This window comes from Heptranchias perlo, chromosome 13, assembly GCF_035084215.1.
Source record: "Heptranchias perlo isolate sHepPer1 chromosome 13, sHepPer1.hap1, whole genome shotgun sequence".
Lineage (NCBI taxonomy): Eukaryota > Metazoa > Chordata > Chondrichthyes > Hexanchiformes > Hexanchidae > Heptranchias > Heptranchias perlo.
This window is the reverse complement of record NC_090337.1, coordinates 36,673,925-36,697,350: the sequence shown is the minus strand read 5'-3', so window position 1 is coordinate 36,697,350 and position 23,426 is coordinate 36,673,925. Positions and strand designations below refer to the sequence as shown.

Here is a 23,426-nt window from a genome sequence, read left to right as displayed (position 1 = left end):
AATTGTTCTCTTCAACACGTCTTTCCAACTGCCTGAGGTGATGTGATCAAACAACAGGCTAAGTAGCTGCAATGCCAATGTATTCTGTGGTTTGAAACATTGTCTCACTTTCAGTGAGCTGAGACAAACAGATTAATATTTAAATCCACAAAGTGAATTTGCCAGGTTCAAGTGCCACCCAAACTTGGATCTGAACTTGGAACTTAAACAGTGTGAGGCAAAAATCTTAACTGGTATTTTGTCAGAGTGCTGCACAATGTTAAAATTAAACATACTGGGGATTATATTGGATAACCCCTGAAACCGTGCACAGGGGTTGCCGTGCGCGATTAACCCACGGCTGGTCATTGAGATGCAGGCAGCACATAACATTTGTGCTGCCGAGTGATTTACCTGATTGCTACATGCTGCCAGCGCGACCAACAGGGAGCCCAGATATCGCCTGTGGCTAGCGCCACCTAAAGGCAGCCTGCACCTCTTAAAGAGAAGATGCATTGTGGCTGCAGGAAGTGGTGGAAGTCAATTAGGAAGTGAATCTGTGCTGCAATATAGTACAGCGTGGTGATGAAGGACCTCTGGAATTTTTAAACAAACCACGATGCTCAATTTTTGCGGGACTCTGATATTTGCAAAATATAAGATGCGGGTCCACATGGAATTTTTTTTTATTCGTTCATGGGATGTGGGGGTCGCTGGCAAGGCCAGCATTTATTGCCCATCCCTAATTGCCCTTGAGAAGGTGGTGGTGAGCCTCCTTCTTGAACCTCTGCAGTCCATGTGGTGAAGGTTCTCCCACAGTGCTGTTAGGAAGGGAGTTCCAGGATTTTGATCCAGCGACGATGAAGGAACGGCGATATATTTCCAAGTTGGGATGGTGTATGACTTGGAGGGGAACGTGCAGGTGGTGTTGTTCCAATGTGCCTGCTGACCTTATCCTTCTAGGTGGTAGAGGTCACGGGTTTGTGAGGTGCTGTCGAAGAAGCCTTGGCAAGTTGCTGCAGTGCATCCTGTGGATGGTACACACTGCAGCCACAGTGCGCCGGTGGTGAAGGGAGTGAATGTTTAGGGTGGTGGATGGGGTGCCAATCAAGCGGGCTGCTTTGTCCTGGATGTTGTTGAGCTTCTTGAGTGTTGTTGGAGCTGCACTCATCCAGGCAAGTGGAGAGTATTCCATCACACTTCTGACTTGTGCCTTGTAGATGGTGGAAAGAATTTGGGGATTCAGGAGGAGAGTCACTTGCCGCAGAATACCCAGCCTCTGGCCTGCTCTGGTAGCCACAATACTTATACGGCTGGTCCAGTTAAGTTTCTGGTCAATGGTGACCTCCAGGATGTTGATGGTGGGGGATTCGGCAATGGTAATGCCGTTAAATGTCAAGGGGAGATGGTTAGACTCTCTCTTGTTGGAGATGGTCATTGCCTGGCACTTGTCTGGCGCGAATGTTACTTGCCACTTATCAGCCCAAGCCTGGGTGTTGTCCAGGTCTTGCTGATGCAGGCACGGATTGCTTCATCATCTGAGGGGTTGCGAACGGAACTGAACACTGTGCAATCATCAGCGAACATCCCCATTACTGACCTTATGATGGAGGGAAGGTCATTGATGAAGCAGCTGAAGATGGTTGGGTCTAGGACACTGCCCTGAGGAACGCCTGCAGCAATGTCCTGGGGCTGAGATGATTGGCCTCCAACAACCACTACCATCTTCCTTTGTGCTAGGTATGACTCCAGCCACTGGAGAGTTTTCCCCCTGATTCCCATTGACTTCAATTTTACTAGAGCTCCTTGGTGCCACACTCAGTCAAATGCTGCCTTGATGTCAAGCGCAGTTACTGTCACCTCACCTCTGGAATTCAGCTCTTTTGTCCATGTTTGGACCAAGGCTGTAATGAGGTCTGGAGCCGAGTGGTCCTGGCGGAACCCAAACTGAGCATCGTTGAGCAGGTTATTGGTGAGTAAGTGCCGCTTGATAGCACTGTCGACAACACCTTCCATCACTTTGCTGATGATTGAGAGTAGACTGATGGGGCGGTAGTTGGCCAAATTAGATTTGTCCTGCATTTTGTGGACAGGACATACCTGGGCAATTTTCCACATTGTCGGGTCGATGCCAGTGTTGTAGCTGTGCTGGAACAGTTTGGCTAGAGGCGCAGCTAGTTCTGGAGCACAAGGCTTCAGCACTACAGCCGGGATGTTGTCGTGGCCCATAGCTTTTGCTGTATCCAGTGCACTCAACCATTTCTTGATATCACGTGGAGTGAATCAAATTGGCTGAAGACTGGCTTCTGTGATGGTGGGGATATCGGGAGGGGGCCGAGATGGATCTTCCACTCGGCACTTCTGGCTGAAGATGGTTGCAAACACTTCAGCCTTGTCTTTTGCACTCACGTGCTGGACTCCGCCATCATTGAGGATGGGGACGTTTACAGAGCCTTCTCCTCCCGTTAGTTGTTTAATTGTCCACCACCATTCACGACTGGATGTGGCAGGACTGCAGAACTTTGATCTGATCCGTTGGTTGTGGAATCGCTTAGCTCTGTCTATAGCATGTTGCTTCTGCTGTTTAGCATGCATGTAGTCCTGAGTTGTAGCTTCACTTGGTTGGCACCTCATTTTTAGGTGCACCTGATGCTGCTCCTGGCATGCTCTTCTACACTCCTCATTGATCCAGGGTTGATCCCCTGGCTTGTTGGTAATGGTAGAGTGAGGAATATGCCGGGCCATGAGGTTACAGATTGTGCTGGAATACAATTCTGCTGCTGCTGATGGCTCATAGATGTTCAGTTTTGAGCTGCCAGATCTGTTCTGAATCTATCCCATTTAGCACGATGATAGTGCCACACAACACGTTGGATGGTGTCCTCAGTGCGAAGACGAGACTTCGTCTCCACGAGGACTGTGCGGTGGTCACTCCTACCAATACTGTCATGGACAGATGCATCTGCGACAGGTAGATTGGTGAGGACGAGGTCAAGTAGGTTTTTCCCTCGTGTTGGTTCGCTCACCACCTGCCACAGGCCCAGTCTGGCAGCTATGTCCTTCAGGACTCAGCCAGCTCGGTCAGTAGTGGTGCTACCGAGCCACTCTTGGTGATGGACATTGAAGTCCCCCACCCAGAGTACATTCTGTGCCCTTGCTACCCTCAGTGCTTTCTCCAAGTGGTGCTCAACATGGAGGAGGACTGATTCATCAGCTGAGGGAGGACGGTAGGTGGTAATCAGCAGGAGGTTTCCTTGCCCATGTTTGACCTGATGCCATGAGATTTCATGGGGTCCAGAGTCAATGTTGAGGACTCCCAGGGCCACTCCCTCCAGACTGTATATCACTGTACCGGCACCTCTGGTCGGTCTCTCCTGCCATTGGGACAGGACAGACCCAAGGATTGTGATGGAAGAGTCTGGGACGTTGGCTGAAAGGTATGATTCTATAAGTATGGCTATGTCAAGCTGTTGCTTGACTGGTCTGTGGGACAGCTCTCCCAATTTTGGCACAAGTCCCCAGATGTTAATGAGGAGGACTTTGCAGGGTCAATTGGGCTTGGTTTGCCTTTGTCGTGTCTGGTGCCTAGTGGTCCGATGCCGGGTGGTCCATCTGGTTTTATTCTTATTATGACTTTTTTTAGCGAGATTGTACAATTGAGTGGCTTGCTAGGCCATCTGAATGGAGATCAGGCATTGCACACGTAAAACACAGATGCAGGTCCCGTCCCATTGTTTACAAACTGTTGAGTTATTTCAAAACATTGAATAAAGGTTGCGCACTACTAAATCCCACATCCTCCAATCTGCACACCAGACCCCATCAATCTGCCGATCTGAGTTTGTACCAGGCCTGCGAGAGAGCGTGCATCAGGGTTCTCTGATGATGCACTAGAGGCCTTGGTGTAAGAGGTGAACAGAAGGAGGGGCATCCTATATCCGCAGCGGGGGCAAGAGGCCCTCCAGACATATGTTCCTGAAGCACTGGGAGGCAGAAAGGGACAAAGTCAATGCCAGGCGCATAGCACCACAAACGTGGATGCAGCGCAGGAAGAAGTTCAATCCTTTGACACAAGTGGTCAAGGTGAGTGAGGTCAACTGTCAAGTGGCATCTCCTACCAACTGCACCACTAGTCGCATCCACTGCTCCATGCACTACACCCCCCATCACCCACATACCAACAAACTCTTTCAATCAGTAATGAACTCTTCCAATCAGATGCTTCCTCTCACCATAACACATTACCACTGTTGCAAATCGCACACCCACAACTCACTGGTCACACACACTGGCACCTATTCAAGCATGACAGCCACATCACCCAAACATCTTGCAGGACACTCAGTGACATACGTCCCGCTTTCTTGCAAGAGAAGATTGCGCATAACAGGAGGCAGCAAGTGGCAGTAACTCCATGGAACATGAACCTGCTGCCCTCTCTCAGGATGACAGCATTCATGTCCCAACCCTGCCACTCCACCAGTACCCTTGCTGTTGCCTGTCAGCTAGCCAGCCCACTCCCTGTCGAGTATTGAAACTTTATTATCGGAACATGGGAAGATAGGAATAGGAGCAGGCCATTTAGCCCCTCGAGCCTGTTCCACCATTCAATGAGATCATGGTTGATCTGTGACCTAACTCCATATCCCCGCCTTACCCCATATCCCTTCATACCTTTGGTTAACAAAAATCGATCAATCTCAGATTTAAAATTAACAATTGAGCTCACACCAACTGCTGTTTGCGGAACAGCATTCCAAACTTCTACCACCCTTTGCGTATAGAAGCGTTTCCTAACTTCACACTTGCGAGTCCTGGCTCTAATTTTTAGGCTATGTACCCTAGTCCTCGTATTCAAGTGTAGGAGACCTCCAAAAACAGGTACAAATGCATCAGTAGCCAGAAGCAATAATCCAGCTAACTAACCTGTAACTCCTACATGATGCCTTTAAATACCGCTGATTGGGCGGGGGGGGGGGGGTCTTCTATGCAGTTTAAGACCTGTTCTTACCTTCTCTTTTTTTTGCTGTCTATAACTGTTTTTACAATGATTTTAATGTTGTACCTTTCACTTCTTGGATTTCAAGTTCCAAGCCTGCAGAAACAGTTTTGCAGCTTGTCAAAAATGCTGAAATCTGATTGGTCGAGGGGAGAGAGTGAGCCTCTCACTTCTCCCACAGGTCCTAGCTTCATTCGAACTAACGCTGGACTCTTCTCCACTTCCTATTTGAGGAATTGCACCCAGTAAAGACTGCGTTAAGTTAGTGGGTTAGTATAAATCTATGGAGCGGCGAGCACTGTGGGTTCACCGCCCTGAGCAATTTCTGGGCCATTGTATCAGCACTGAATGGTAGGCTAACAATGTAAAAAATCAATTTACTCAAGCAATTGACTTTGGGCACTAGGTAAAACTTTATTAATGCAAAAACATTATGTTTTACAGTAAGTGTGCATATTTTTATTTTATGTACAGCTGGTGTTGGATGTTTTACATGCCAAGCCAGTGAGGCTCTGAAGCAGCATAACACAATTTTCATTATTTCACCCCAGGATCACCATATTTTAATGCTCTGCAGGAGGGATGCATTGAGAAAAACTTGCACTGCTTTAGTCTTTCATATAATCTCTCAAATTTTTGGAAATAATATTTTTTGATCATTCAGAATGCTAATACTTAACATCATTTTATAAACTTAGCGGTATATTCTGCACCATTACACTTATTTCTTTATACAGAAGGCGAAGGGTGATTGAGGCCAGATCAAAAAAACTAATTGAAGAAATAGCTAATGCTATAATTGTAAATCGGTATTCTGGAAGGATGAGATCAAATGAGCTGAACAGCTTTCTGCATCTAAACCTATCTTGTCAGCATGTATCAGTTCCAATGAAAGCCAGCTTGCATGTTGGTTCTCATGAAAGTCAATTTGCATTCCCTGGTAGCATAACTTTTATAAGAACTGTTCCTTTTTAGAAGTACAAATTAGCTATGTGTTGACAATCTGGGATTGAAGGAAAGAATTTAATACAAATGGATGATTGAACTCTTAACACTAAGGCGGTCCTTTTAACCTAACCCATCTGTCTGAAGTCAATATAGAGAGTAAAATCAGGCAGGGTGTAAACCGGGCAGCCAACCCGAACCTGCCTGTATTGCGCCTGTGGATTAAGTTAAAATCAAGGCTTAATTACTTGTTTCATATCATTGTATCTTTGGTTGACACAATTCAGTATTTCCAGCCATTTAAAAAATTATATATTTGAGACTACCATAAGCTGAATGTTCTGCCTATTACTAATTGTTTTGCTACAATGAAAGAGGTTCACACCCAGTCACCACAAACAGTCACCATAGTGGCATCTATCAGGCTGCGTTGCTGGACTGTGTTAAATCTTGCTCCAACATAGTGGAAGCAAACTTCCATGGGAGCACCATCACCACAAGGACTACAACATATCAAGGAAAAGACATTCTTGGGCAATTAGGGCTGGGCAATAAACGCAGCCTTGCCAGCTTTGTCCACATCCCAAGAACAAATTTTAAAAATACACTGAGACTTTTCTCTTCAATACATAATGGTGACATTTAGCATTACTTCCACAATATATTTAGCATAGCATGGAGTGTAATTGTAATATCATCTTTATATAACTCATAGACTCAACAGCATAACAGCGCCAGATTCCCTTGGCAGTTCCACCTGAAACTGGTTGGAGAAATGCTGGGACCCAGCTACGGTGAAAACTTGACCATAGTTGAGAGTGCTGTGGACCTGTACCTGGTAGATTCACAAGATTGTCCAAACTCATTTCATGTAGCAGAAGGAGAAGACTTTCATCCCATCAGCCTGGGCCGAATTTGAACCAAGATCCCAGAGGGCAAAGAACAGAGTGCTAACCCACTCTACCAACCAGTCCCTCTGTTGTGTAAATTTTGATGTTGAATCTGTGTAAGTACTAAGGGGCACCTACAGAACCATAGCGCATTTTTAATTCATAAAGTTCGTGAGAAATAAATTTTAAAAATAAGATGTATATTTTCACTTAGATTGTTGTAATTCAGTCCATAGCTGCTGCTATATTTACCCCTGAATGGGATATCAGTGTTCTATATGAATTCCAAAATGGCCCAAATTGGGGCTATCCAATTTTTGCTGTAGTAGACTGAAACTAGAGTTAAGCAATAATGCCATTTCCAGGTGGACTTATACAATAACAGGTTTCACGCACAGCGGATAGTTATCAAAGCTGAGACATTTATGCATTTGAGTATGTCACATGAAAAAAGACATCATCGCCATTATTCTATACTGGAACAGTTTATTTTCAAATACAGCAATGAACTTGTGGGGATTTCAATCCAATAAAAGCAATGACCTTGAGCAAGGTATGATTTTTTCATGCTCCAAAACACACATAAAGGTTCTGTGTATTAGTGCAGCTTCGCAAAAATGTGGCGTTTCTCATGATTTCACTTCTAGTTGGGGCTTAGATGAATCTTCAGGTTTTCTGTCTGAAGACATCAGTGATGGGATCTGATGGTTGTTTCAACCATCAGTAGACCACTCCTTAATCCCTAGTAATTGAGTACCATTGATACAATCTTTGTCCAAGAAGAAAGACTTTGTCTGAGGCTTAACTTGTTTTCTCTTGACCTTCCATAACATGTCTAGGTTGTGATTTGCTATCTTCACAACAATGGAAATAAAGTGGTATTTCAGGTGTTACTTATCAGAATACATCAGCACATCCCCATGACTGGAACATAGTTTTGCTAATATGCTGCAAAGAGCTTGATGCCGGTGATAGAACTTGGCTGGGATTTTGAACAGATTAGATTAATATGAGCACAAAATGGGAACCGCCACATTAATCAATTCTGTCTGATGCAGCTGTTGCACATTTCTGCATGATACTGTCCTAATTCTGTACAGATTAGGTTGGATTTCTGCCACCGTTTGCTTATATTCTGCACAAACCTGCTTATTGGCATTGAAGTTGCTAAATGTTGTTGTATATCTGTTGGCATTACCTTGATTAAATGTATTATGATATCTAGTGCAACATGTAACATATTAAACAACTCTTATATCTTAACTCATAAACTGTCCTTGACCTTTGTTACAGCTTTCACCATTAAAAAATTAATATGCAGATCAACTCAGCTTCAAACAGATTTGTTTAATTTGGCACCTGTTCGTGCATCTGGATTAGTTTTCTCAAGAAGCAAATTCCTGGCTTGTAGAATTGATTATGATAGAACTGGAATGTTGCTGGCAAGAGTGCAAACATTGCCTGATATGGTTTATACTGTATTCCTAATCTGGAAAAAAAAGAAGCCACACATATTCTCGTAGTGGTATTTGGTTAATTTTGGAAAAAAAAACTCTGCTGAACTATTTTGCAAATGGTACAAATCCAAGAAATTCATTTTGAACCAGTCTAATACAGATGAGGAATATGCTCATTGATGAGAAGGTTGTTTTGCTCCAAGTATGAAATGATTGAGATTGACCTGAATGAATTTTGAATAATTGTGATTTATTTTGAAAAGATGTCTGAAGCTCTTGATATTTTATTAAAATGTATGGGCAGTGCTTTGTTTGAGGAAGTTCTATTTCTGATCTGCTATGTACTTTAGCCCCAATGACTTCATTTTAACTGTAGTTGGTAAGTACAAGATAAATCAAGAGAGCAGAATGGAAATTAAATATGCTCCAGTCACTCAATTTAACCTCTACACCAGCACATGAGTATATGGCTAAAGAAAGAATTAGAAATAAGATTAATCTAACAGGATCACTCGGACAGGAAAAACGACAGGATTTACACTCAATCCAATGAAGTTTATTCTAAAATCCTACTGAGTAATACAGGCTATTTGTATAAGAGATTCTATATCCTGATAAGGGGTAGGCATTCATTCATAAACTGAATATTTACTACATCCTGTTGTGCATGAAGATTTAGAAAAAATCATCTCAAAAGACCATGCATTACGTAAAATCTAAAAACAAGAAATTGCACTAGGAATGAGAAATAGATCAAGATTAGTGCTAGATAGGGTAGCCAAGATCCAGAAAGTGTCTGTGTTATATTGAAATGTCTAATTGTTTCTGTTAAGTTTCCTTTTCACCCTTTCTATGGGAAATGAATAATTCGTATAGCTAGAGGCAGTATTTACAAATAAGTTCTGCTGTATTAATTACTTGTTTAAAAAGCAACCCTGGTCCCCAAAGTGTTGTATAATCTTGTTCCTGCAGCACTACAACAGTTAAGCATTAGGATCTTTTTTTACAGATAATTCTGTTATATAGAGTCACCCATGTGGAATGAATGCGTATGGGGAACGAGAATTATCAGTCAAGGATCCCTCTGGGTCAAACACAGCTAAGGGAAATCCAATTAAACCAGCAGGAAGCCTGTTCAATCACTTAATCGGCACTGCAGTACCACAGACAAGTTTTTTAAAAATGTTTAATTGCTAAAAATCAACCATAGGAAAATTATTGTAATAACACCTCATTATTGCTATTTGTGACAATTTTCACAGGTAAAGAATTGAAAAGTAGATGCAGATGTCAAATGTTTGTCAGTGTAAATGTTATACAGCATTCTGGTACATCAGTTGTAGTGAATGTTTCTAGCAGTTTTAAAATGTGCTGTGCATCAAAGTGTGAGCTGAATACAAAGAACCCCAGAAGACATAAACGTTGAGTTTGGATTAAAAGCCCCGATTTTAACTTGGGGCAGGAATCTGGCGGAAGAGGCAGGGGCAAACTGTCCTGACCTCGGCAGCATGAGGCCCAGGCGTATTTAACTCCCAGGACTCATCTACCTGCTCCCTGGTTAGTTGGCCATCTGAAACTGGCAGGAAGCAGCAGCTGGCTGGCGGGCGTGAGCGCAACATTGGGCAACAGTAGCCCTCCCCCACCCTTCACAGCAACCAAAGGAACAGTCCTTGGCACTCAGGTAAGTCGCTAGGAGGTGGTTTTGGGAGTGCCTTGCAATCAGGAAGAGGGGCAGGGAAACCAGGGCAAGGGAGGCCTAAACTTTCCTTGAGGGGTCCAGAGGGATGTCCTGCTCATCCTGGCTCCACAATGAAAGTAAAAGAAAAAGTTAAAAATACTTACCACTTTGGGCTGTTCTGACCCTGGCTGCTCTTCCTGTGAGGATGATGTGGCAGGAAAATCGCAACCACTTCCCCACTCAAGCCATTTGTTAAAATAGCAGTCGGGCCCTGATGACATCACTGGGGTCTGATCTACATATTTAAAGAAGGATCCCTGCAGTTTCCAGCAAATATCCTTTTTGCCTGCTCAGAAGAATAGGTTAAATTAGAAGGCTGCAGGAAGGGAGCGAGACGTTGGTGGGTAGGGTTAAAATCATCCCATAATTTCAGTGATTTGATTTATTTTTAATTAATTGAACATGTAGCTGACTACAGTCTTATACGACTGGTTCTTCTTGTGGATTATTTATCATGAAATACTCATTGAATTCAATATGCAGAAATACTGTGTTGGATTAATTTTAGGATAGGAACCAAATTAGCTCTAGCTTGCACCAATTAATGGTTCAAAATATGCAATCTATTCCGCCAACATCTCTTTAGTGTATATGCAACCTCGACATAAAAATCATGCTGACTACTGATTCTTGGTAATTAACTGTAGATTTCTGCTTGACAAAAGCCAACAATATAAAAGTAATAATTGAAGTAAGAATGTTACGTTTGTATTTTAATCATTAACTTCTCCCCTCTCCACCCACGCCCCAACAGCCTTGCCTTCATAGATTAGACTGAGCCTGATCGGGTTCTGGAGTTTTATTAATAATTATTAAAGCTTGTTTAATTTGGTTGAATGGTTTAAGTTTAATACAGAGATTTTTCATGAGTAGATTTGCACTGGGGAACAGTATTCAGATGAAAGAAAAGTGACTCGTAATATTTGTCATTTTAAATTCATGGCTGTTGTTTTAAATTACAAACAGGTCTTTTGATGTATTAGCATTAAATGAGTTTATTCAATACCTCAGTTCAGAAAAGGGTTATTAATTGTGCTAAACATTTTGTGCAGTGAGAACGAAAGGAATTAAAATGCAAGCAGGATCCTCCTCCATCTGATAAGCCTACCATAGTTGAACCGTGCCCTGATCAGTCAACTGTTTAATTGACTCAGCCCTCACTATCATATACCCTCATGACTGATTCAATATTTGAAAAAAAATTAATATACACCTTCATTTTTCAGTCAATATATGTTTGGGGATTTATTCCGTTAAGGAAGCATTCTTTAAGCTATGAGTATGCCCACCTCAATTATGAAGTTTCAGCTGTTGTGATCTGTTACCATGGAGAATGAACACTTAGCAACTTGCCAGGGAACACTGCAAGAGTAATTGCCTCTTGTCCTTTATTTTGCCTTTTATTTTACTTGGTTCTGAAGCCTCAACTTGCTTTACATTTTCTGTCCTGTCTTTTCCTTTCTTGTCCTTTCTACAAGGTTATATCAGTTTTATACATTCTTTCTGCTGGAATGGTGCTGGTGTGGGCAGCAAGCAGAAGCACAAAATTTGCATGAACCCCATAACGTGCTTCATCAACTAACGCTATTAAAATACATTGATGTCAGGTGCACTGGGAAGTATTATTACCAGTGCTCATTGAAACATGGGCAGTGGAGAATTATTATTTTATTAAGTTATAAGGCATATGGTAATTATTTTTGTCCCTTCAACAACAGCATAACTTGCTGTGCCCATGTTTTACCCAAAATAAGAAATTGATTTTAGTCTGAAGAGTAGATTTTCCAAATACCATGGCTAGTGATGTAGGGCTAGAATGGGCGATTAGGGGCTAAAAAAGTGGGTGCAAATCTATATAGCCAAATCTGCACCACTTTTACACCGAGCACACACTTCCACACAGCTTTTTAAGCAAACGTAAAGTGGTCTTGCTCTAAATTTATGAGATCATATAATGCATTTAAAATAAGCATAGGGTAATAGTCCATCTGCTTAGAATAGGATTATGCTGGATGCTCTTTTGACCCATCTAATGTGTTCCTAAGAGAAGCTCCAGGTACCAAGGACCTCTTCCCAGGGGTCCCTGGTGGCGGCTTCCTGCCGGCCGAATTCTAGCCAGGCAGTGATTCCTGCTGGGATCAGGTGGTTGTCGGAGCCTGAATATGGAAATGAGGCCCAGGAGTTAAAATCTCTCTGGGCCTCAACATGTGAGTTTGTCGCTTGGCCTGGCCACCCCCCCATACACACCGATCCTGCCCCGAGTTACAATCGAGATCGCTAACTGCACGTGTTTTTGTATGATTTTGCATATGCCTGCGTAGGAATAAGTGAGAAGGGGAACCAGACATAGAACTGGTGGTACTAGCGCAGAGCTTGGGAGAAGTCTGCATCTTTACTCTCTCTACGTTGTTATGTGTAACTGCCCCTTCGCCCAGAAGGTGTGGCGAGAGATGCGTTGGTATCAGTCCCGATTCAATCCCAGCAATTCAGTAACACAGGACACTGTGCTCTACAGACTGTTCCCCGAGACACACACCAAGACAGATATCAAGTGCTGTGAGATGACCATCAACACGGTGAAGGAGGCCCTTTGGTCCGCCCGAAACCTGTTGGTCTTCTGGATGAAGGAGCTGTCCACGACCGAGTGTTGCTGACTGGCACACTCCAAGGTCCAGGAATATGTGCTGCGGGATGCACGGAAACAAGGTGCAACCTATGCAAAGGCTCTGTGGGGAAAGGCCACCGTGTAAGGCCACCCCACCTTGTATTGTACAGCATGTATTATAAGATATGTACTGTGTTTTAAATTGTAATATTGGAATAGTATTGTGTACAATCCGCGTAGTATTGTTTTGAATTGTATTGCCTTGGAGTTGTGGTATCTTTAAATTTTATGAAATAGAGTATATTTTGAAATATAAAAAAAAAGTTATGTGAATGGATGTCCAGAGTGACCTCCTCCAGGGGAATTAAGGACTTTTAATTTCTGAGCCCTCCTCCGGTTTGGATCTGCTCCCTTATCATATGTGACATCTTGTAACACAATTAGAGGAGTAGTCTTGGCATGTTGCAAGTTGAAAGAGCATTTATATCACAAGATAAATATGGATGAAGAAGGCCTTTTGGCCCAGCTTAATTCATCCTTCCTGAAAAACCCTCAAGGTCTCATTCACAGCATCTAGTTATCTCTTAAATAATTCCAGGGATTTTACTTCCCAGAAGTCCACTTTATGTGTTGATCACTGTTTGTGTAAAATGATTGCTACACAACTGACACAAAGCACACCCTTCGTGTCAATTCTGTTGGATTGATTTTATGTAAAAAGACCATTTTGCATGTGGCAAGCTTGTCAATTGTAAGTTCCAGCTTGAATGCTAGAACTTGGGTATACATGAGAAGCAAAGAAAGAGATGTAAAGTTGTGTAGGGGCTTAGCATGTACCAGCAGTTAGAGTAGAACAGTGTAATAGGTAACGCTTTGTGGTATGAATAATTGGAGCATTCACCTTGTAAATGATACTGTTGGGTAGTCTTATCTTGGCAGTTCCCTTAAGTTGTGCCATCTTCTGCATCTGTTCCCAAGTCATTTCATAGAATCATAGAAGTTACAACATGGAAACAGGCCCTTCGGCCCAACATGTCCATGTCGCCCAGTTTATACCACTAAGCTAGTCCCAATTGCCTGCACTTGGCCCATATCCCTCGATACCCATCTTACCCATGTAACTGTCCAAATGCTTTTTAAAAGACAAAATTGTACCCGCCTCTACTACTGCCTCTGGCAGCTCGTTCCAGACACTCACCACCCTTTGAGTGAAAAAAATTGCCCCTCTGGACCCTTTTGTATCTCTCCCCTCTCACCTTAAATCTGTGCCCCCTCGTTATAGACTCCCCTACCTTTGGGAAAAGATTTTGACTATCGACCTTATCTATGCCCCTCATTATTTTATAGACTTCTATAAGATCTCCCCTTAACCTCCTACTCTCCAGGGAAAAAAGTCCCAGTCTGTCCAACCTCTCCCTGTAAGTCAAACCATCAAGTCCCGGTAGCATCCTCGTAAATCTTTTCTGCACTCTTTCTAGTTTAATAATATCCTTTCTATAATAGGGTGACCAGAACTGTACACAGTACTCCAAGTGTGGCCTCACCAATGCCCTGTACAACTTCAACAAGACATCCCAACTCCTGCATTCAATGTTCTGACCAATGAAACCAAGCATGCTGAATGCCTTCTTCACCACCCTATCCACCTGTGACTCCACTTTCAAGGAGCTATGAATCTGTACTCCCAGATCTCTTTGTTCTATAACTCTCCCCAACGCCCTACCATTAACGGAGTAGGTCCTGGCCCGATTCGATCTACCAAAATGCATCACCTCACATTTATCTAAATTAAACTCCATCTGCCATTCATCGGCCCACTGGCCCAATTTATCAAGATCCCGTTGCAATCCTAGATAACCTTCTTCACTGTCCACAATGCCACCAATCTTGGTGTCATCTGCAAACTTACTAACCATGCCTCCTAAATTCTCATCCAAATCATTAATATAAATAACAAATAACAGCGGACCCAGCACCGATCCCTGAGGCACACCGCTGGACACAGGCATCCAGTTTGAAAAACAACCCTCTACAACCACCCTCTGTCTTCTGTCGTCAAGCCAATTTTGTATCCAATTGGCTACCTCACCTTGGATCCCATGAGATTTAACCTTATGTAACAACCTACCTTGCGGTACTTTGTCAAATGCTTTGCTGAAGTCCATGTAGACCACGTCTACTGCACAGCCCTCATCTATCTTCTTGGTTACCCCTTCAAAAAACTCAATCAAATTCGTGAGACATGATTTTCCTCTCACAAAACCATGCTGACTGTTCCTAATTAGTCCCTGCCTCTCCAAATGCCTGTAGATCCTGTCCCTCAGAATACCCTCTAACAACTTACCCACTACAGATGTCAGGCTCACTGGTCTGTAGTTCCCAGGCTTTTCCCTGCCGCCCTTCTTAAACAAAGGCACAACATTTGCTACCCTCCAATCTTCAGGCACCTCACCTGTAGCGGTGGATGATTCAAATATCTCTGCTAGGGGACCCGCAATTTCCTCCCTAACCTCCCATAACGTCCTGGGATACATTTCATCAGGTCCCGGAGATTTATCTACCTTGATGCGCGTTAAGACTTCCAGCACCTCCCTCTCTGTAATATGTACACTCCTCAAGACATCACTATTTATTTCCCCAAGTTCCCTAACATCCATGCCTTTCTCAACCGTAAATACCGATGTGAAATATTCATTCAGGATCTCACCCATCTCTTGTGGTTCCGCACATAGATGACCTTGTTGATCCTTAAGAGGCCCTACTCTCTCCCTAGTTACCCTTTTGCCCTTTATGTATTTGTAGAAGCTCTTTGGATTCACCTTTGCCTGATCTGCCAAAGCAATCTCATATCCCCTTTTTGCCCTCCTGATTTCTCTCTTAACTCTACTCCGGCAATCTCTATACTCTTCAAGGTATCCACTTGATCCCAGCTGCCTATGCATGTCATATGCCTCCTTCTTCTTTTTGACTAGTGCCTCAATCTCCCGAGTCATCCAAGGTTCCCTACTTCTACCAGCCTTGCCCTTCACTTTATAAGGAATGTGCTTACCCTGAACCCTGGTTAACACACTTTTGAAAGCCTCCCACTTACCAGACGTCCCTTTGCCTGCCAACAGACTCTCCCAATCAACTTCTGAAAGTTCCTGTCTAATACCATCAAAATTGGCCTTTCCCCAATTTAGAATTTTAACTTTTGGGCCAGACCTATCCTTCTCCATAGCTATCTTGAAACTAATGGAATTATGATCACTGGTCCCAAAGTGATCCCTCACTAACACTTCTGTCACCTGCCCTTCCTTATTTCCCAAGAGGAGGTCAAGTTTTGCCCCCTCTCTAGTCGGGCCATCCACATACTGAATGAGAAATTCCTCCTGAATACACTCAACAAATTTCTCTCCATCCAAGCCCCTAATGCTATGGCTGTCCCAGTCAATGTTGGGAAAGTTAAAGTCCCCTACTATTACCACCCTATTTTTCTTGCAGCTGTCTGTAATCTCCTTACATATTTGCTCCTCAATTTCCCGTTGACTATTTGGGGGTCTGTAGTACAATCCGATCAAAGTGATCTCTCCCTTCTTATTTTTCAGTTCTACCCATATAGACTCAGTGGGCGAACCCTCGGATATATCCCCTCTCACTACTGCCGTGATGTTCTCCCTAATCAAGAACGCAACTCCCCCTCCTCTCTTACCTCCTGCTCTATCTTTCCTATAGCATCTGTACCCTGGAACATTGAGCTGCCAGTCCTGCCCCTCCCTTATCCATGTTTCAGTAATAGCTATAACATCCCAGTCCCATGTACCCATCCATGCCCTGAGTTCATCTGCCTTGCCCATCAGACTTCTTGCATTGAAATAAATGCAGTTTAATCTAGACTTCCCTTGGTCTTTGCCCTGCTTTCTCAGACCATCTGTCCGGTCATGTTCTGTGCACTCTCCCTTACTGCCTTTTGTTTCTGTCACCACTTTATTTCCCACTGACTTCCTGCATCGGTTCCCATCCCCCTGCCACATTAGTTTAAACCCTCCCCAACAGCACTGGCAAACACTCCCCCTAGGACATTGGTTCCAGTCCTGCCCAGATGCAGACCGTCCAATTTGTACTGGTCCCACCTCCCCCAGAACCGGTTCCAATGGCCCAGGAATTTGAATCCCTCCCTCTTGCACCATCTCTCAAGCCACGTATTCATCTTAGCTATCCTGTCATTCCTACTCTGACTAACCCGTGGCACTGGTAGCAATCCTGAGATTACTACCTTTGAGGTCCTACTCTTTAGTTTAACTCCTAACTCCCTAAATTCAGCTTGTAGGACCTCATCCTGTTTTTTACCTATATCATTGGTGCCTATATGCACCACGACAACTGGCTGTTCACCCTCCCCCTCCAGAATGTCCTGCAGCCGCTCCGAGACATCCTTGACCCTTGCACCAGGGAGGCAACATACCATCCTGGAGTCTCGGTTGCGTCCGCAGAAACGCCTGTCTATTCCCCTTACAATCGAGTCCCCTATCACTATAGCTCTGCCACTCTTTTTCCTGCCCTCCTGTGCAGCAGAGCCAGCCACGGTGCCATGAACCTGGCCACTGCCACCTTCCCCTGGTGAGCCATCTCCCCCAACAGTATCCAAAACGGTATACCTGTTTTGGAGGGAGATGACCGCAGGGGACCCCTGCACTGCCTTCCTACTCTTCCTCTGTCGGTTGGTCACCCATTCACTATCTCCCTCAGTAATTTTTATCTGCGGTGTGACCAACTCACTGAACGTGCTATCCACGACTTTCTCAGCATCGCGGATGCTCCAAAGTGAGTCCATCCGCAGCTCCAGAGCCGTCAAGCGGTCAAACAATAGCTGCAGCTGGACACACTTCCCGCTCGGCTCCTCTCAGCGCTCTGAAATCCCGCCTTTTATCCGACGCTCCCTCCGCTCGGCTCGGCTCCTCTCAGCTGTTCTCAGCGCTCTGAAATCCCGCCTTTTATCCGACGCTCCCTCCGCTCGGCTCGGCTCCTCTCAGCTGTTCTCAGCGCTCTGAAATCCCGCCTTTTATCCGACGCTCCCTCCGCTCGGCTCGGCTCCTCTCAGCTGTTCTCAGCGCTCTGAAATCCCGCCTTTTATCGGACGCTCCCTCCGCTCGGCTCGGCTCCTCTCAGCTGTTCTCAGCGCTCTGAAATCCCGCCTTTTATCCGACGCTCCCTCCGCTCGGCTCGGCTCCTCTCAGCTGTTCTCAGCGCTCTGAAATCCCGCCTTTTATCGGACGCTCCCTCCGCTCGGCTCGGCTCCTCTCAGCTGTTCTCAGCGCTCTGAAATCCCGCCTTTTATCGGACGCTCCCTCCGCTCGGCTCGGCTCCTCTCAGCTGTTCTCAGCGCTCTGAAATCCCGCCTTTTATCGGACGCTCCCTCCGCTCGGCTCGGCTCCTCTCAGCTAACACTGTGTTCAGTCTGGCTGCCACCACCTGCCAGGCATGCTGCACTGCTTTCCTCTGGAGAGGATACTCTGAAGTGGCAAATAGAGCATTCGTCCTCACAACCATCACATGCGGCAGCATCTCCACTTTGCCAGTCATTAAACAGCGGCTGGACTATTTCACAGAGAAGACTAAAAGGAGATTTAATAGAAGCTTTTAAAATTATGAAGGGTTTTAATAGAGTGAATAGTGAAAGACTATTTCCTCTGGTTGAAGAGTCAATGACAAGAAGTCATCAATCTAAACTTATTACTAAAAATGTAAGGACAGAGATTAGGAGAAATCTCTTTCCACGCTCCAAATACCTTCTGTGTAATGTATTCTGCCACAGGAAGTGGTTAAGGCAGAGACCATTGCATCTTTTAAGAGAAAACTGGTTAAATACTTGAAGCAGATGAAGATACAGGGCTAGCACAGACATGATGGGCCAAATGACCTCCCTCTGCCCATAGTTGTATAAGTAGAAGTAGGCGGTCTCTGTGCTGGGGTAGAAAACCCTGCTCTGAGTGAAACAGAACACTGAAATGCAAACAGTCTGGTTTAGCCTGAGACTGTGGCCAGGAAGGGGGATGGAGTTGTTGGTCTGAGTACAATTTTGTGCCAGGAGCCGAAGATGATGGGGCAGAAATTGCGCCCGAAATAACGGAGATCTTAACAGTTCACTCTGTTGTTAGTGGTGAATTGAAGGAGCAATGAAACGTGGAAATCCAAAACTTGTTCCTAGTGGTTCACCGTGATATGGCAGCTTTGAATTAAAGGGACATCGCCGCTACAATCAGAGAAATCATTGAAAAAGTGCAAACTTGCTTATCTGCCCAGCTGGAATGTAACTAATTACTCCACCAAACAGGTACACTTAGGGCAAACTGAGTTTTAACAGTAAGCCTTAATGACTGCTAAACAACTAAAAATTAACTTTGAGAAATGTGGAGTCTCATTACTTCTTATTTTAATAGTTTTTGGTCATTAATTTTAATGACCAAAAACTATTTTTTTTTAATTATTTTTTTTACTTTTCTGTTTTCTCTCTTTTATTTAATTCGATTATTTCTTACCCTCTCTTTTTTTGCTGTCTATAACTGTTTTTACATTGATTTAAAATGTTGTACCTTTCACTTCCTGGTTTTCACCTTCCAAGCCTGCGGAGACAGTGAACGTAGCTGTCAAAAATACTGGAATCTGATTGGTCGAGGGGAGAGATCGATCCTCTCGCTTCTCCCAGGGTCCTAGCTTCGCCTGCACTGACGCTGGGCTCTTCTCCGCTTCCTATTCAAGGAAGTGGCCGAAGAAAAGACCGCAGTAAATTAGTGGGTTAATATAAATCTATGGACCAGCGAGGAATGTTGGTTCGCCACTCTGAGCAATTTCTATCCTGATGACTTTGATCTTCCCAATGTTTACACATACACTTGTAGTCTAAACATTTTTAATATGTAGGCATCTTCCTGTAAAAATATGAGCATGCCTTCTTTCCAGTGTTCCTAGCATATCACACTGATGATGCTGCATTATTATTGTTCTTTCATAAGTTCAAAAATCCTATAATTCTGACTCAGTTATGCAGATAGTTATTGGAAGTGACGAATATTTGGAAAACTTAATCAATGTCACCTCCTGAGATATTCCAGTTAGCCTTAAAATGGGTCTGCTTGCCAACAAATGACACAGCCATGTAAATCAGCTTGAAGCGCATCATCATGCCAATTGTTCACATTGTTAATGTGACAAAATTAACATAATGCTCTTCTATTTCTATTCCCTTCCCAAATAAAAAACACCTTTCCAAACACATTCAATGAAGACAGTGCCCCTTTAAATTGAATAATGCTAGAGATTAAAACTCAAAACTTATTCATCTAACAAGATTCATCCAAAACTCTGCTACCTGTATCCTAACTCGCAACAAGTCCCGTTCACCCATCACCCCTGTGCTTGCTGACCTACACTGGCTCCCGGTTCAGCAACACCCCGAATTTAAAATTCTCATCTTTGTGTTCAAATCCCTCCATGGCCTCACCCCTCCCTATCTCTGTAACCTCCTCCAGCCCTACAACCCTCCGAGATCTTTGCGCTCCTCCAATTTGGGCCTCTTGCGCATCCCCAATTTCCTTAGCCCCACCAATGACGGCCGTGCCTTCAGCTGCCTAAGCCATAAGTTCTGGAATTCCCTCCCTCAACCTCTCCACTTCTCTACCTCTCTCTCCTCCTTTAAGACGCTTCTTAAAACCTACTTCTTTGACCAAGCTTTTGGTCTCCTGTCCTACTATCTCTTTATGTGGCTCGGCATCAAATTTTTGCTGATAATGCTCCTGTGAATCGCCTTGGGACGTTTTACTATGTAAAAGGCGCTATATAAATGCAAGTTGTTGTTGTTGATTCACAGCATCTGAAAAGGGAAAGGATGGATTAACATATTGGAAGGTTTAACAATTCAGGTGCTAACAGATCTGCTGTATGTTCCTGGAATTTTCTGTTTTTATTTCAGGTTTCCAGCATTTGCAGTTTTTACTCTTTAAATTTAAATCGCCCCTTTTAAAATTAGTTCGAGAAAAGTAATAGATTATATTTTCACACACATGATTTCACTTTTATCTTCACTGGTAGGTGTGAAATATCACCAAGAAGGACTGTAGAAACAGCAGCCATATCCCTAATTAATGTGAAATAAAATAGTTCTGATAACAGGAAGGCAGTGATCAAGCCTGCCTCAGTTATGTGTTGTATATAATGGGAATGTTAGGCTGCTGCAGTTTACTTTGAATGGAAACGGGAACCAACTGTTATAAATGCAAGCACACCTGATTTCAAAGGCATCGCTTAGTCTGTTTCAACCCTGTGTGGGCCCACAGTAATGTGGGCACTGCTTGTCACAGCTTTTTGCTGCTGCATTAGCTGTATGAATGGCAGTTCCAAAACTGGTGGCATTAAAATAGATCTGTTTACAAACAAATTTTAATACATCAGGTCCACCACAATTTTACAATAAATGTCATTTTGAACAGATTCATTATCCTGATTCTAGTCAGTGTTATTGTAAAATTCCAAGGACTCTGATCTATCCACCATCATCTTTAGTGTAATACACAGCATTTGCAGCGGTATTACTGTATTACTATTTGTTTTATCACTTTTCAGTAGGAAATTATACAATACTAGGGTGTTAATTTAATATGGAACATTTTCTTATTGATTGTATCCTCCAAGTTCCCAGTTTCAAACATTATTTTTGAAGAATGGAAATTTGTTGGCTATCTTCCCATTGCTTTTGCTGAAGATCAGGAGCTCACTTTTTTGTAAGATATAGTGAAATTTTCAAATTCTATTGTTGTTTGCAATGAGACTGTCAGGAGAGAGAATTCCGTGTAGCGCTAGAAATTGATGCGAAATGGGCATCGCGACTGCAATGCACACCTAAGGATTGATGGATTTTTGTTATGCAAGGGTATTAAGGGTTACAGAACCAAGGCAGGCAAATGGAGTTGAGAAACAGATCAGCCATGATCTAATTGAATGACGGAGCAGGCTCGAGGGGCTGAATGGCCTAATCCTGTTCCTATGAAGATGTCGGCCTGAGGCTTACTGGAAATTGGGCTTCGGGCCTCATCTGCAATAAAATTGGCGAGCTGCAGACACCAATCAGGCATCCTGATGAAGCTCACCTGATGGGGCCACAAGTAGGAGCGCCCCTGCTCCTCCTGGCCCCATAGAAACAAAAAGAAAAACTGATTGGAGCATGCGTGGTGCACGCTCTGCCCAGTCAATGACAAATTTCAAACGGGGTCATAAAACAGGCATTAGGACCCTCGTTTGCATATTTAAGGCACCAAATGCCTGTTTTAGGTGGAGGTCCTCGACACTTGAAAGTTGCCGGCTTCCAATTTGGCAGCCGTGCACTTCCAGGGGAGATCGGGCGCAAGAGACTGCTACTGGAAATCGGTCCCCCAATGCTAATTCTTCGGCCAAAAAACAGGTACGAGAAGGACGTAGTTCTCCACCTCAGTTTCTACACGAGTACGCACACACACATGCGCGCGCACACACACACATACACACACAATGAATGACTTGACTTTGAGTAGGATGTTGCGATGGACACTATTTGGCAGGAAGTCTGTCCTCCGCTGACCGCACGGCGCATGCACCACCCAGCCAAGCAGACAGAGAGGCTCACCATCTGTCAGAGGGAGCGAGAGGACAGGACAAGCCAGCCAAGAAATGGACAGGCTGTCAGCTGCCTTGGCGCGCACACACACACACACACACACACACGCGCGCACATAATGTTTATAATTTTACAAGGCAATTCTGTGGTCCGCACCAGAGCTGAGAACAAAACTGTGTTTCCATCAAAAAGAGCATTTTGCCCACAGTGTACTTCCTAGTAATATGCCACAAAACAAAATGTTACACTGTTCCTTCATGGCAAATGGTGTTGCCTAATTAATAATGTTAACTTCACAAGCCTATATCACCAGATGTAATAATCACAGTGGAGATCCTACAAACAATAGGTAGAAAATTGTGGGGCCAGCAATTCTTGAAAAAAAGACTAAATTGTAGATACTATACAAAATAACAAATGTAATTATATAGAGGGCTCCAATGACATAATGAACCACTCAAGTTTTAATGTTCATGTTGTCTTCTGAATCACTCAGTTGCCTTGTAACCTGTCGCAGCCACCTGTTCTATTTATTTCTTCACTTAGTCATTGATATACATGCATTTCACATCACATATGTGCCTATGCATACAAAAACTTGACAATATGGTTAGATGAGTTACCTTATTTGAAGCACAATTTTTAACTGAATGATGTCATCACAAAACTCAAGGTTCATTTGAAGGTTTTATTTGTTTAGCTGCTTTTATTTTCTGACCACAATTGCAAATGTTGCCTTAATAGTTATGATAATAGTTAGTTGCAGTTATACTGCCACTTTTGTGCTTCTATTCCACATCAACACAAAGGTGGAAGCATAATCTGTCTCCAGAACACACTAAAGCCAAAGGGTGTGAGATTTCCTCCTGAAGGTTAACTTACATCACTCAGGATTGTCATTGTGTGGAGTATAACTCCAGTGTAGAGGTCCATCGAAACCTCTGGGCACTTCATATACTTAGTATTGAGTCTTTTTAATCTCATGAGAAAGTGGATATGCCAGCCACTCTCTGCTAAGATTAAAAAATAGGACTGGAACTCTGCACAGGCATCTGAGCATGGATGAAAACAGCTATCAACTAGCAGGAAGAGTGTAATTCACAGCCAGTCTCAATTTTCACTGGAATGTAGGTCTCACCGGCTGTACTTCCTTCTCTGTCCTCCCAGGTCTCAGACTGTTAGTGTGAT

The 23,426-nt window shown here is 43.6% G+C and overlaps 1 protein-coding gene across 11 annotated transcripts in view; it reads left to right on the top strand.

The window, feature by feature from the left end:
* nlgn1 (neuroligin 1) overlaps positions 1-23,426 on the top strand; it is a 444,903-nt gene that overhangs the window by 406,256 nt on the left and 15,221 nt on the right. The window lies entirely within an intron of this gene.